This window comes from Neurospora tetraspora (genome assembly GCF_033439725.1).
Source record: "Neurospora tetraspora strain CBS 560.94 chromosome Unknown B0H65scaffold_5, whole genome shotgun sequence".
NCBI classification, from domain to species: domain Eukaryota; kingdom Fungi; phylum Ascomycota; class Sordariomycetes; order Sordariales; family Sordariaceae; genus Neurospora; species Neurospora tetraspora.
The window spans coordinates 4,221,265-4,238,601 of NW_026944387.1; positions in this window are offsets into that span (position 1 = coordinate 4,221,265).

The window sequence follows — 17,337 nt, forward strand, 5'->3', positions numbered from 1 at the left end:
ACACCAAGCATTGAAACGTGAAACATGCAAGCCATTGCTTTTCTCATGCAGGTCAGAATTACAAAGATCCGGGTCAGCTTCCCGGCTTGGTGGTGTGCTGCAAGGAGCTTGGAGCTGCAGAGCTCGGTACAGGATTGAGAAAGGATTGGAAGTTTCATTTCCAGGCTTTCAGCTCGGGGATAACGAAGCCTCTGTCATACGTGACAAGTGTAAATCCAAGTATAGGTAAGGTACGTATGTATGTGTCTGGCTTGGTTGTCATCCGCCCCTTGCTTTTCCACCGGTTGGCCAAGGTACCTTGTTTAGTCGCCTCGTTGCCTCTTTTATGCTCTGCTTGTAAGGATGGAAGTCAGGAACCAGTAGGACCTGACCGAGGCCCTTTCCAGCTTGCTTGCGGACTTTCTCTCCGGTCGGTCCGTCCAATGTCCACGAAGCTGAAATTGTTGGTATTTCAAGGAATTCAGTTGCCTCAACCCTTTCCTGTTTACAACTGTCCAGCAGCTTTCAAGACTCCCGCCGTAACATGTATACAAAAAGCCAGAGATGGATGCTACAGTTTTCAGGAACATGTCTGTCGCTGCCCTTACCATACCTCTCACACGCGACGCCAGCCCTGTAACCCATCCGATGTACTCCCGTCCCGTGTCAGAGTTTCAGGGTTTTCCCCTTTTCCCGTCCGTTCCGCACGCTTCGCATGCGCCACATAGTACAACTAAGCATAAGACAGGACTTCAAGCCTCAAAGCTTACTGTGACATTCCGATGAGGGTGTTGCTACTATGTAGAGGTACATATGTATTGTTTAGCAATTCGGAGCTGGGAGTTGTGGAAGATAACGGTATACCGGACACAGTAGCGCCAATGCTAAGGTTCCGGACCGGACCGGGCCGGACCCGTGCCTGCTTGAATCCCGGCCTGTAGTAGGTACCCGGCTCCGGAGCCCCACTCTGGCGGCCTTTTTAGGCTCCACCGACCGTGGTCCGGCACAAACAAGATTTCTTGCAGAACGGTGCAAAAAAGATTGAGAGAGAACTTCCAAGGGGACAAACAAAGTAAGAGAGGAAAATAATCTGGGAGGAAGCTTCGCCAAAGACTAGGTAGGGCAAGAGAAATAAGAAGCAGAAAAAGAACGGTCATTGTAACTCGGATACCGGGAGTCGAACGCCCGAACCCGGGGCTGTTGAGAAGAGAGCAAGCAGTCAGTCACTCCTGAAGGAAGTGAGAGTCAACGATGTTACCGCTCGCCACACCATACCCGATTTTAGAAGAAGACGGAGATGGAATGGATTCCAAGTTGTTTGTTGGCGGTCGGCCCGGGACTGGTGCTTAACAAACGACCCATCTTGCCTTTCCTCCGCGTCACCCATATTTCTGCATACCCTTTTTTTTTTTTTTTTTTTTTTTTGGGGTTTCCCTTCGTCTTTTACCGGAAGTCAAATTCCCCATGGATCTTGAACGGACACAAGGTACAGACTCGCGTACAAAAATTGATCCTCCTTGCGTCCTCCCGTCGTTCGTCAAATCGGATATCGGCCCCTCCCTTTGTCCTCCCCCAATAATTGGTTACACCTTTTCTTGCCTTTGCACTTTGCACCCATTCGCGCAAATGCGCAGCGACCAGTGCATGTGAAGGCAAGAACCTCCAACCCCAAAAACAAACACCAAGACCAAGACCCAGACCAAGAACCCCTCACGATGTCACGATGCAACGTCGATAGCGAGCGACCAGTGATCTGTCCCGGAACCCCGAACGCCATCGCCGCCGCCGACCGAATGGGGATTGCGGCTCTTGTGATGAGTTTGGGTGCCCTGGGTGCCCTCGGTGCCTCTGTGAGAAACGACGTTACGGGGGGTTTGTTTGTCTTGGGCTTGGCGAGCAATACTATACGGATCACATGGAGTTTTGGAAACTTGAAACTGTGCTTGAGATCTCACCTTGCTGTCGATCTTTTAACATCCCCGCTACAGTAGACTACTGTTTACATCCGCGCGTTAAACGGGTACATGCGTTTTTATATTCTGGATAATTGTCTCGCAGAATTACAAGTGCCCCTCCTTCTGCAGGGACAACCGGACAACTCGGCATGATGGGAAGCGTGACTGGGTTGCACCTAAGGTTGTGTTCGTTCAAGGCTGTACCACGGTAGAGGAGGCCTTGCATTACCGTACATAACCCGCAGCTGCACTCCCTATACAGTAATGCAACGGTAATGCAAGCCAAAGTTTCTTACTAAAGCTCCTTACTGCTCTGTGTTCGTTAGTATTGGGGCTGTAAGAACGGGAGCGTTGTAATTATAGGGGGTTTAGGGGTGGTGGTGCCCTGTAGAGGTCGGTTCTTGCAGCCTTATACATGGGGTCTGGGACTGTTGAAAATGTTAAAAATCCGGCCATTTCAGTAAGAAATCTGGGCCTCTGATTGGTCAGATGCATGCATTGCATGGATTTGGGGTAATGTAGCGACTTACATATTTTTACTGAAATCCAGCCGAACACAAAAAGTGCAGCTGTAAGACTGCACCTTACAGCTACCAAAACTGGGTTTTCCTACCATACTACAGCCTTGAATGAACACAACCTAAGGTATAGATTCAACTCTCTCGAGTGGTCAGATAACACAACCCCATACCTAAAGCTTCCTAACCCTATGGTCCGTATATTTATATACAAAATTGGTCCAACCTCTAAAAGAAAAAGATTAATACAATTATTATAATATATATTCGTATAGAATTAATTCAATATATCAAATTAATAATAATAGTTCGAACAAAGTCTAATAATATATCTATAATATATTTAAAATATATTTTAAACCGTAGATAAGGAAATTAGGCTTTATAGGCTTATCCGGGTCGTATATACAAAAGTCCCCCCATAGAGAAATAACCTAATTCGCTCGCCTAAAATTCCCCCGTAGAGAAATATAAAATCCGATAATATATTTATAATATATCTGGAATATATTTTAAATCGTAAACGAAGAAGGAGTAAATTCCGTAGGTTTATCCGAATAGCAGCAGAATTCGCACTAAATAACGTAATTCTGGCCTTTACCGCCTTATTTAGGACAGTAAGGGAAAAGACTTATAATAAATTAATAATTAATAAAAGATTTATTAAAAATATATTTAAAATAAAATTTATAAATACATTTAAATCTTTTATATATTATGTAAATAAATTTAGCGAGGGAAACAATATTATTACGCTTTTTATATATTTCTTTTATTAATTAGGTATTAATTTAAATATTAATTAAATTAGTTAAAGATATTTAAAAGATATATTAGGGATAAATTAATAATTTATTAAAGATAGATTTAAAATACTTACGTTACCGTTCTTTTAAAAGGGGATTTTTATAAGACCGTCTTCCTCTATATCTGCCTCCTCCTCGTTCCCTTTCTCCTATACCTGCTACTATTCCTCCTCCTATACTTCTTACTACTCTTCCTCCTATATCTCCTCTTATTCCTCCTCTTATTCCTCCTCCTACTCTTCTTCCTATCTTTCCTATTATTCTTCTTCCTATACTTCCTCTTACTCCTCCTCTTACTCCTCCTTTTATTCCTCCTCCTACTCCTCCTCCTACTCCTCCTCTTATTCCTCCTTCTATTCCTCCTCCTATATTTCTTATTATTCCTCTTCCTATTCTTTTTACTATTCCTCCTCTTATACTTCCTATTACTCCACCTCCTCAATTAACAATTAATCTAATAAATCTAATTCTTCATTAATAACCGCTACCTTACATTTTTTAAGAATAACCGGCTACAAAATCCTATTAAGAATAGAAACGGTTATAATTTAACCAGAGGTTATAAAGGTTATAAAATCCTTATACTATCTTAAATTTATTTATAATTAGTTTTAAATTATTTAGAACTTAATTAAGGATAGGTTATATATTAATAATAATTATATAAACCTTAGCTTTAATACTTCCAATTAAAACGTTAACTAAACGCTCCTTAGGGATAGTATAAATACTTTTTAAATATTTAATGAAATTATAATAGGTAATAAATATAATCTAAATAAATTAAAGATTAATTATTAATTTGATATCAATAATTTTTAAATATTATTTATATTAAAATTATATTAAATATCCGCGCTGTTATAATCCGGCTTAAACTCTTTCTAATAGTAAAAGATTTTATTAAGGGCGATTATATATACGCCCTATAAAGTATTTAGCGAGGATAGATTAAAAATAAATTAGGGATAAATTAGCGATCGGTCTTAATATTTATATATTTATCGGTCTCTAAAGGGGGTATTACACCCTAACGCTTACCCTTTCCTTAGGTTTAGCTGGTTTTTAATCGCTATTTAAATATTCCTTATATATATTAAAGGTTATAAATTCATGGTCAGCGGACGCTATTATAAAAAATAAATCGTTAATAAATTTTTAATTAATTTTGATAGATTTCGGAGGAGCGGCGGAGGGTAAACGGAAGTAAATTAATAAATGTTTAAATAGTCGCCGAAGAATTAGGGAAAAGAAATTTTAAAAAAAAAAGATTTTAATTAATGTAACAATTATTCCTTTTGCTAAATTAATAAATACGAATACATAATTATACTATTTATAACGTACTATACGTATTTATTAAAAGGGGTACAATATCGGATGAAATCTATAGTATAAACTAATTTTGGATAAAACTGAGATAAATTTAATTTTATTTGCGTAATTACTTATACCGGCCTTAATTGTTTAAAATAATACTACTTAGACTTTATATAGACCCAGTTAACGATTGTATTATAAGATTTGGTATTATAATATAATTAGTATTTATATGGGTTATATTTTTAAGAGGTTACCAATTCGATTTATATATTATTTTTTTCATATTTAAAAAGAAGATTATAAAGTATATTATAAATTTAAATATATTAAAATAATATATATTAAAATAGTAAATAGTAAAACGCTTACTAATAAATATTTATTTATAGAGAAAATTATAATATATAGACTTCAAATTTAATATAATTCCCTATATAGAAGTATTAAATATTTAGCCCCTCTTTATATATATGAAATAAATTTTCTTTTTAATATAAGGCACTTATTACTAACGTATAAAAATTAACCAACGCGTAAGAATATAAAACCCGATCATTATTTTATAATATACGAATAAATACAAATAAAATTTAATATTAAATTCGAATATTAAGTAAATTTATTAATACATCGGTTAAATTATAATATAACGAGGATAGAATTTAATTATTATTTATAAAAATAGCATAAAGCGCTAATAAATTCTTCTTTACGTCCTAATTTTAATTTTAAAGCTTAATAGAAACGAATAATTACGTAGTATAGAATTCTATAAGTAAAATCGAATATAATTTAATTGAAAAGATATTTATCTAATATTATAATTAAATACCAATAATTATTCCAACCCCGTTACTAAATTATTTATCCTTTATCGGATAAATTGCTAACCAAATTCTAATTGTAACAGGTCTTATATATTCTTGCCTACTACGTCCACTACCTTTTTTATAATACCTAACAATTTACTATTTTTATTTTTAACCGTCCTTTAAATATTTATTAACCTCTTATTAAATTTGTAAAAGCCCTTTTAAATAATTACTTTTAAATCTTTAATTAGATTTATAATTCTATCGTCTTCCTATTGTTTTAAAATAATTCTATCCCGGACGGCTTTATTTATTATTCTCCTTATTTACTAAAATATATTAGTAAAGAAATTTTGAAAAATTTATATTCGTACTAACGTATTAATATAATTAATAATTACTTATACTACGAATTATATAATAGTATAGTAAATATCGTAATTCATTAATTTAAATTCCGATATTGAATTATTATTTATAAATTAGCCGTTTAAATTTATTATAATTATAATTAGTATGTATCCAATAGATAAAGAGTAATTGTATATTAAAATTAATATATACTATTAAATTATAGAAATTACCCCCTATATAATTCCGTTAAGTAGTCTAATTTAAAATAAGCCTTCTTGTTATCGTTATCTTTATTATCCGATTTTTATTATAATTTTAATTCCCTTAAACCACTTTTTTCGACGTTAATTAAGAGTTTTTTTATTAAATCCGATAAACTTTTACGTAATAACTAATTCCCTAATTAATAGTAATTATATAAGAAAAAGGTTTTTAAAGTAATTAAACAACGATATAATCGCGACGAATATAGTTTTAATAAATTGTCGAATTCTTTTATATCTTTACGCTATTTAAAATTATAATTGATATCGACATCAAATTATATAACGCAGTAAAACTAACGTAAATTAAAATATAATATCCGAACGGCCGTTAATCAGTCAATAAAAGTAATAAGTACGTATTTATCAATTTAGTTTATTCGGTATTTATTAAATTATAATTAGAAACATAGTATTAGGGGGTTAGATTTTCTTTTGTATTATTAATAGTCGGGCGATAAAAGGTTAAAGACGCCCGGTTTAAAATATAATTATGAATATTCCGACCGGTAAATATTTTTAGTAGGGTCTTTCTAATTATGGAATAGAGTAGTAAGAACAGCCGCTTAAATTTTAAGAGTCGAAACTTTTAAAACGGCGAATATATAAAGATTTATAATAAATTACTATTTAAATAATTAAAAAGGAATAAATAAATAGTCTTCGCGAACTAATTAAACGTATTTAATATAAAATATAACATTAGATAATATAAAGTTCTAATACATAAGTACGAAAGGGAGAATTTAATTATTTAACATTAGGGGTAAATATGTCTATTTATATTCGACGAATTAATATAAATTATAAAATAAAGTATTATAAATCGGGCTTATAAAGAAGTATGTACTTTAAGAAATATAAACGAGGGGAATTTTTAGTATTCTATTATTAACTATATTACTACTTTATCTTATTCTATTATTTTTTCTATATTACGTTTCTTCTCTTATAATAACTATCCGGACTTTTTACTATATTCGGCGTTTTCGTCGGCGTTTTTAATAGGTTATACCGACGGTAGTAGCCGCGCTATGGTTAAAATAATCGAAATTTTAGTTAATTAATAGAATTTAATATAATATATAGGTTAGGAATATTATACTTCGTACGTAATTATTATATATTTATTGTCGATTACGTTAAGTTATTTACCTAATTATTTTCTTTTTTTATTAAAAATAATATATTAATAATATTACCTTAATAATACCGTTCGTTTTTACTTAATTTATTCATAATGAAGCCTATAATTAATAAAATAAATAGGGTTTAGCCTAAAAATACGTCTATAGGGTCATAAATCCTAATGTATCTATAAATTAAATTTATAATTTATAAAATAATTAGGGCTTAGCGTAAGAATTAGGAATAAACGGTAATTATAAGTCGTATTTAAGGGAAGTATAGTAAAAAAATAATATAGTAAAGAAGTAATATAATAAGATAAGTGCGGAGGATTAATAAAATAAATAAAGCTTAACCGAAAAGTACGTCTATAGGATTGTAAATTTTAATTTATTTACAAATTAAATTTATAATTAATAAAGTAATTAAGGCTTAGCGTAAAAATCAAAAATAAATGGTAGTTATAAGTCGTATTTAAGAGGAATATTAGTAGAAGAGGTAATATAATAAAGTAAATACGAATATTAAATATTAATAAAGTATAAAAGAATAAATAGCGAATAAGGAGAAACCTATTAAACGAATAGAATAAAATATAAGAATATTTAATGAAGATTTATTAAAGGTACTAAATATAATAAGAATATAATAATAAGGGTATAATATATCTTTAATTCGTTTATTTATTATTCCGGTATAAATAAAGGATTAAACTCCTACTAGTTTAGCTAATTCTAATTATATAATTAATTCTAACTATATATTTTTAAAATTATTTATTAATTTACTGTAAACGACGACGGTATTAGAGTCTACCTAATTAATTTATATAGTAGCCCTTAAAATATTGTATTTTTAATGTTTTATAAATCTATATTGTATATATAATAGGATAACCGCTAGAAGAGTAGTAAATTAATAATATATATAATATAAATATTCTAATATATAATAATATTTAAATTATTTTTAGAATATAAAAATATGATAATTTAATATTTCGCCTTATAAATCCTTACTTAGTTATTAATATATTATGAAATTATATTATATTATATATTATTTATTTATGGGTAGGCTATTTAATTATAATTGTACAAGACGAATAATTAGTAAAATTCTATAATGATATAAACCCGCTTAAGTACTAATATTAAGGCTTATATTCCCTTACTAAATAGAGAATTATTATACTACGAAGAATATATAAAGAATATTAATATATAATGAAACGCTTTAAATATAATAAATTAATTAGTTTAATAGCTTAGACCGGATATATATGTATTTTTAATCCTAATATTGGAGAGCGCTTACTTAAAAGAGTGATAAAAGTAGCGGGGGTTTATAATTAAAATACTGAATAAATTTAGGTGGTAAACTAAAAATAATAAATAATTAGATTGAACTGAATAAACAAATAGCTTAACCGAATAATTTTATATTTGTTAAATATATTATAAATAAGGTTATTTTACGCCCTACGCTTAAGGATAGTTTAATATTATTAAGGCTATTGAAGACCTAAATAAAAAAAAGAATCGATAATTTATTTAATTATTTGGTAGATTCCGGGCCTACAAATTTAATTCGATTAGTTTATAAAAATTGAGGTAAATATATTAATATAATTAATTTATATAAGAGTTATAGTTAACGAAATAAAGTAAAATAGAAACGAGGGAATTTATTTTGCGTTGAAAATATAAAATGTAAATTCGATTTCGAAAATGAAAATCTATTTCGGGGCCCTCTACTAAAAATAAGAAATACTTATAAATAATCGATAATGATATTATAATCAATATAAAATAAAGTTTATATAAATAAGATTTTTAAAATAATAATGGAAAATAAGAATAAGAGAATACTACTAGTAGGTAGAGTTTATTTCTCTATAGAAAAATAGTAAGTAAAGTATTAGGAGGATTGGGGAGAATAATCGATAATAATATTACAATTAATATATAATAAAGCTTATATAGATTAAATTATTAATATAATAAAATAAGAACGGGAAAATACTACTAATATAAAGAGTTTATTTCTTTATAGATAAATAGTAGGTAGGGTACTAAATTGGAAGGATTAGGAGAAGATAATCGATAACGATACTACAATCGATATATAATAAGGCTTATTTAGATTAGATTACGGATTTAATAAGATAAGAACGAGACTAAAAATACTATTAGTATTTAAATTAATACTTTGAATTTATTTCTCTATGGAGAAATAGTAAATCGGGTACTATTAATATAGGCTCCGTTAATATTAATTATTACTATAACCGACTTACTATTAGTTATAGTACCCGTAAATAATATTACGAAGTTAAATGAACGGTACGATATACGATAATAAAATATAAAATAGCGTTAGAATTATTATATATAACCTTCCGTTATTAACTATCTAAGTGCAACTACGGTATAAAATGCGGGTAGGGAAAGAGGCTACAAAGGCCTTACCTACGTAAAAATAATATAAAAAGCTATTATTATTAATATCGAAAATCATATAGAAATCTTTGTATTAAAAGTGAGTAAATATGTCCTTTATTCAATACTATTGTTAAAACCCCGAATGAATAGCCCTTATAAGAATTATAACTACTGCTTACAACCGACTAATAAGATAGTAAAAGTAAAGAGTAAATAAAGGCTAGAGAAATTAATACTACTTATTAAATTAGGTTATTATTATAACTCTCTTAACAGTTTAAAAAGGTTTTATACTTATCTTTAACGTAATCCTTTAAATTAAATTAGGTAAGCGGCGTATTAGCGCTTACTAAATTATTTATACTAAGTTTATAAGTACTATATTAGACCTTTTTACTAAATACTTTATACGTTTAAATATATTCTTTTTTAATTCCGAAATATTTTACTATATTATACAAAGGATTATTAATTCTATATACTTTATATTTAGTACCTTTATATATAGTATATCTCCTTAATAAAATCATGACGTTAATACGCTCTTTGACGAATTTTAGAATCTCCGTCTTATTTATACTAAATTTAGCGGTTTTGGATATAATTATACGAATAGTCCTTATTAAAAGGGTAGCAAACGTAAGGAATTTCGTATAATTAATAGAGTCGCCCTAATTATATATAAGAGAATTCGCCGGTACTTGCGAATTATTTTACTATTCCTTAGCTACCTCAATAGTAAAACGAATATTTTCTTCGACTATTTTAATAATAAAACGAAGATTTTCTTCGGCTACTTTAATAATAAGACGAATATTTTCTTCGGCTACCTCAATAGTAAAACGAATATTTTTTTAATTATTTGAATAATAAAACGTGCCTTTTCTTTAAAAATAAAATAGGCTTCTTCAATTATTTCGAATTTAATTAAAAAGGCTTACTCGTTAATTTAGGGTTAGCCGAATAAATTTATAAATAATAAAGGTAGGTTAAGGTAATTACTTTCTTTTTTTATAAAGAAATCTATTTCTATAAAATTAATATTTACAATTACCTTCTTTATAATAAAATTAATATTTATAATTACTATATTCTTAACTAAAAGGGTTTATTCGTTAATTTAGGGTTGCCCAAGTAGGTTCGTAAATAACGAAGGTAGGTTAGGGTAATTACTTTCTTTCTCTATAGAGAAATCTATCTTTATAAAATTAGCCTCTTCAATTACTTTCTTTATAATAAAATTAGTATTTATAATTATCATATTCTTAATAAGATTAATATTTATAATTACCGTACTCTTAAGAGAAATAAATCGCCTATTAATTTAGCATCGTTTATATAAGCTTATAAGTAACGAAGCTAAGTTAAGGTGATTACCTTCTTTCTCTATGGAAAAACTTATCAATTCCGGATCTTACCTATTAAACGTATTAATAGCGCCGTCGGCGCCTAAATACCGTTATTTAAAGGCTAATACAGATAAATTTTCGTCCCCGTCAATACTGTATGTAAAGGGTAAATGCTAAAATTTTAATAGCGTCGTTAAAACTAAATACCGAATTATTAATTTACTATCACCGCTTCGTAAAGTATTTAATTATTCATCGTTCTTAATTTTAATATCGGTCTAATTAATTTTGTTTACGATTTTATTTTAAATAATAAAGCGTTTATAAATATTATTTTTCACCACTCTAATCGGAATATTCGCTAAACTAATTAGGAATAACCTCTTCTCCTCTTACGACTATTAATACTATATAATATGTTCGATAAATTATTAAATAAAACCGATTTAATCGACCGATTACTAAGCGATTTCAATTTAATTAATAAATTACTGAACGATTTCAACCAATTATTTTAATGTTAAAACTATATTAGGTTAGCTGTAAAAATAAAATTCGACGAATATTAAATTGAAAATAGGAAATATTTCTAAGAGATATTTATAAATTAAATCGGCTTCGAATCTGTAAGGGTCCTAAGCGTATAAAGAAATAATAAACGAATATATATTTCCAATTCGAATAATATAAGTAATATCATAATCGTTTACGCTCTAAAGAAGGGAGGCTACTTATAAATACCTATTAAATTTATAGGATATTAATGCTTTAGTAACCTCGTACACTAAAATAATTTGTAAATACAAATTCTTAACGTACTAAATCCTAATTTCTAATTATAGGGAATAGACCTATTAAGATATTATTAATAAACAGTCGTATTAATTTTTATAGGGAAGGAAATATTAATTTTATATATAATACGCTCTTTCTACTAGTAATTAATAATCCCGTAAATAATAGGAAAATACTATTCTATTAATTCTATTTACCTAATATAACATAAGTGGCTAATATACTATAAAGTCGTAAGGACGTTCTATATAAAGAAGAGATTAATATTGATATAATGTTATTAATATATATTCAAACTAATTACATTAATACTAAAATTTGAGATTAGAATATTAATACTTATATATAGCGAATTCTAATTAATAATAATAGTAATTTACTTTAATTATAACTAGTAGGAATAAATAAATTAGGTAATAAAATTACACTTTTTTAAAATAATTATAAACGTCCTATTAAAATATTAGTTTAATACTATAATAAAATATCTTAGAAATATTATTTATATTTATATCTAAAAGGAATTAATTATAATACAAATACGCTTCTACTATAATTTTTATTAGAAATACTATTGGACGATCTAAATTTAGAAGGGCGATTTTAAATAATTAAACCCTATTATTCGTCCTAGTTTAACGAAGGGCCAATTATTAGAGTCTTAATTAAATTAAACGAAAGTATATATTAAGCGCCTATTAAAATTCTATTTCATTAATATTTCGACGGTTTTTATACTGAACCTCGCAATGATTTTATTATCGTCATCGCTAATAATATTACTACTAGTAGGGAACCTTAAATTATGATTTAGGAAATTCTATATTTATATTGCCAGAATATTTATAATTTTGTTATAAACGCCGAAGAACTTCTAAATATAATAGCTTTAAGCAAAATATTATACAGTATAAATATATAATGTCTTTAATCCCTTTAAACCTACTTTATCGCCGTTACTATCGCTGTTTATAGTAACCGCGTCGACGTAAATCTATTTTAATATCCTATTAATTAAAATCGATATTATATTAGTAAAATATTAATATCCGAATCCTATGCGCTTAATTATTATTAATAGGATAATCGCCGAAGGGTAAATTATAAAGCCATTCGGTAATATAATTATAGTAATTATTCTACAGAATAATTAAATATGATTATAACCAGAAATACTATTAGTAATATTCGCTGATACTACCGCGCCGGTATTTATAATAAAAGTTTAAGTACAGTCTAAAAAGGCCTACTATTTAAACCCCTATTCCTATTCGATTTCTCGTAGAAATATAAATATATAATATAAACTATTATTATAAAACTAATAGCCGGAAATCTTAAAGGAATAAGTAAAACTCTCTAATTATATTAAAATCTATCCCTCTATAATATCAGGGATTATAATAAAGATACCAGCGTTATCCTAAACTATTTTAGTAAAAATATTTAAATTGGTAACGTAATTTAAAAAAAGCGTTATTAATACGAAAATAATAATATATTTAAATATAAATCTAATCTACTACTATATTACGGAATTTCGGTTCTATAAGAATTATATTTCGTTGTAAATAACCCGATAGAATTCAGTACCTTCTACTCTAATTATGTATAATTTGTAGCGGAATTAAATTTACTTTTTAATCCTATTATTTAAAATAAAATTTCTATGTACGTTAATTTAAAATAATTTCGATATAGCGTATTATTTCTCTATAAGGAAATTTACTCGTTTATATCTCCTATTTTCTTAATTTCCTCTTCGGTTAAATACGCTTCTAATAAATTATTATCGATATTTCTTTTTCTTCGAAGTTAAATTAAATAGCGATTTTAAAAATACTTTTCTTTGCGGTAATTTTTTTTAAACCCTTTTTAATAATACCCTTCCTTATACCAGCTTTTTTAATCGCAGCCTTTTTAATAGGTTTACTGGATTAAATAAGCGTATTAACAGGAATTATGCCGCGTAATTCGTATAAATCTTCTAACTTTCTATTATTTTTCTATATATATTTATTTATTTAACGGCGGTAATACGTTAGGACGGCCGCTAAAATAATAATACGCCCCGTTTTAATATCGTTTTAGCTAATAATTGTATTTTATATAAATTCGTTGAACTCTATTTAAATACATATTACCTATACCTATAGGTTTGTTATATTTATAATTACCCTATAGCTGTAAAAGTATTTAAAAATTAATATATCGCCGAATATCGTAATATATTCGTGAAAAATTTATATAATAAATAACATTAGTATTAAAATTAGTAACCAGTATACCGGAATACGAATCCCTTTATTATAATTGTTTTAAACCTTATTTATATATATATAAATTACCGTTATATATGAAATAGTTTTTCTAATACTAATATTGTTAATTAATATAGCGGCTTTTAAAGGGTTTTATTTAAATTAACGAATAATATATATATTTAAATTACGAAATTAATATATAACGGCTTTAAGTTATTTCTCTATACAAAAAAGTTTAAAGAAGTAAGAATAAGAATAAATAATATATAACGGCTTTAAATAATTTTTCTATAGAGAAAGTATAAGGAGGCGCGAATAAGAATAAATACCAAAATGATTTACTAATAAATTAATATAATAATAAAGATCGGTTCTCACTACTTAAATCCTAATTTACTTAATTATATTAGCCTTTTAGGGTAGTGAAATTTATAAATTTACCTACTTCGGGCGGGTATATTGAATTCCTATCGACGGAGCGACCCTGATTAATTATCGTATTATATATTAAATTAATAATTTAATTATAATATTATTTTTCGAATAAGTAACGGCGCTATTATAATTAAATTATAATAAAACCGCGCTTCTATTATTCTTCAGCGTATCAATTTTACCCATCTATATTTTTATCGTAAATTTTAATTTTATACCTTAACCTCTCTCAATAAATAATTATATTCTCTTTTAACCGCTATATAAATTTCTCGTAAACTCTATCATTTTCGTTGCACTATATATAATATTTTTAATCTCCTTTATTAAAGGAAATAGAATTTATTTAATTTATATTAAATAGCGTATTACCTTCTATTAATATAATAAATTGGTAAACGTAGCCGGGGCTGTTTCGAATAAACATTATAGGTTATACGAATAAAGTTTCAAATATAGATTTTAAAATTAGAATTAATGTTTTAAAGTATAGGTCGGAAAGTTATTATACGCCTTAGCGAATTAATTAGTCCTTCTAACTTTTAATAAATTTTTTCCACTTTAATAACTCTAGAAAAATCCGGCCTAATTATTAGAAAATAACCGAATTATATATTACATTTTTTAAACGGTTTAGGTGTTAGATTAATATTTAAAATCTATCAAAATCTAAAAGGTCGTCGACGGCTATAAGGCTATCACGCACTATTAAATATAATTAATTAATAGCAATTTAAACGAAGTTATTTATTGATTTTTTATACCCCTTGTAATTTAGGATCCCCGGCCGGTTCTTTAGGGAAATAATTTAATAAAATATAGCTTCTTTAAACTATATATTATTACGACCGGTTAAATAATCATTCTTCGTAATACGATGATTAATAATATAAATATAATATAATATAGTAGGTACCTAAATATCGGCGGAAAAGCCTCCTTAATAACCCTTTTATTCTATTCATTATAAGGGTTTTAAATATATTAAAACTCATTAAATCAATTAATTCTGGTATAAAACGTCGTTATTATATAGCTTTTCTATTAGTATACTAACGATTATTATTATTCGGTAGGGTTTTTTAAGTCCCTAATCGGAATTGCGTATAGGATATAGGTTAATGTATCCTATTATACTATAATTATTAAAATACATTCGTATTATTTATTATAAAAATATTTAGGAACGTTTTTTAGTATATTAATTTAATTATCGAAAGTTACGCCGGTCCAAAATTTATTACCGAATTCGTAAAACATTTTCAAATATATAAAAGCATTAAAAGTGTTTGCTATTAGATATAAATTAGCGAATTAGTATAAAAAGAGAGATATTATTTCTCTATAAGGAAAGGGTAAATAAAATTTCAATGCGAGGAGTATATATATTTGTGTTCAGTATATTACGTTAAGGTACGCGTATTAATATACCCTAGTATATTAATAATAATTTTATCCCTATAAGGGGCCTTTATTCTTAATTTAAATATAATAGTCTATTTAAGTAATAAAGTTTTAAAGAACGATAGTAGTTCCTTTCGTCGGTATTTATTGTTAATAGGCTTGGGGGTAATACGGACAACCGGATATATATTATCTCCTTTATAGTAATTAAAAATTTTATTACTATTATTAAAATTAAATTATAATACGATTATCCTTATATTATAATAGCCAGCGTAGAGTAGGTATCCTTTATTAATCAATATATTTTCGTAATAATCTTCCTTATATTTCTTAATTTATTTATTATTATTTAAACGATACTAAGAGAGGAGGGGGTAGTAGAAGTAAAATAATATTATAAAGTCGGTACCGTGGAAGAAAATTGAAGGGGGGTTCGGATTAGGATTCTTTATTATATTAATTCGCCCGGACCGGATAGTATATTAATTATTATCCGTATCGGAATCGTTTATAATATATTATTTTTTCACGTAGAAACCTTACTATTTAATTATAATTATAAATTTATTCGGACGTTATTTCTTTGCGTAGAAATTTTATCATTAGATTATAATTGTAAATTTATTTATATAGGGTAATAGAATATTAATTAGGAGTTTCTAGTAAATTATTTCATTATAAAGAAATAAAAGGGAAGGTGCAAATTATAAGAAGGAAGAAAAAGAAGGATAGGAAGGGATAATGTGGGAAGGGTTTTATACCCTACGTATATAGGTCTATTTTAAAGAGAATAGATGTTATAAGATATGAATTAAGTTGGACCTTCCCTATAGAAAAATAATATCTTTTAATTAAAATTTTATATAGGGGGTTTTAAATATTTAATAAAGGTATCTTTATTTTCCTTATAATTATTTATCTTTTATATTTATTAATTATAATAGTACAATAAATATTCGGTAATTATAATTATTATAATATCCCTAATTATATAAGGGTAGGTTTAATTATATATAGGGAAGGTTCTATAAAGGTAGCCCTATAAATATATAAGCATTATTACTTATTTTAAATTCTTATATAAATCTGTAATTGTATATAGTATATTACCTAACGAAAGTAAATTGTTTATAGGGAGTATATAAATTACATTAGTAGTTAGGATAAATATTTCCCGCTTTTAAGATTTACCCTCCTTTATTAATTAAAATAATTTTATTTACACTTGGGTATTTTCTTTTTATATTCTAATATTTATAACTTCCGCTTCTATTTATTTTGTAAGCGTATTTTTAAATTCGATAGCAGCTACTAATTTTCTATCTCTTTTCTCGGCTTATATTTCTTTTACCCTTTAAACCGACATTCGTAGCCACGGGGTAAATATTTAAAATAATCGACGTCTAATATATATATTAGATTTCTAGGAACGTTTTACTAATTTATCCGGGAAATATATAAAATTAACCTTAGAATGATAATATTAAAAGATATAGCTTCTATAA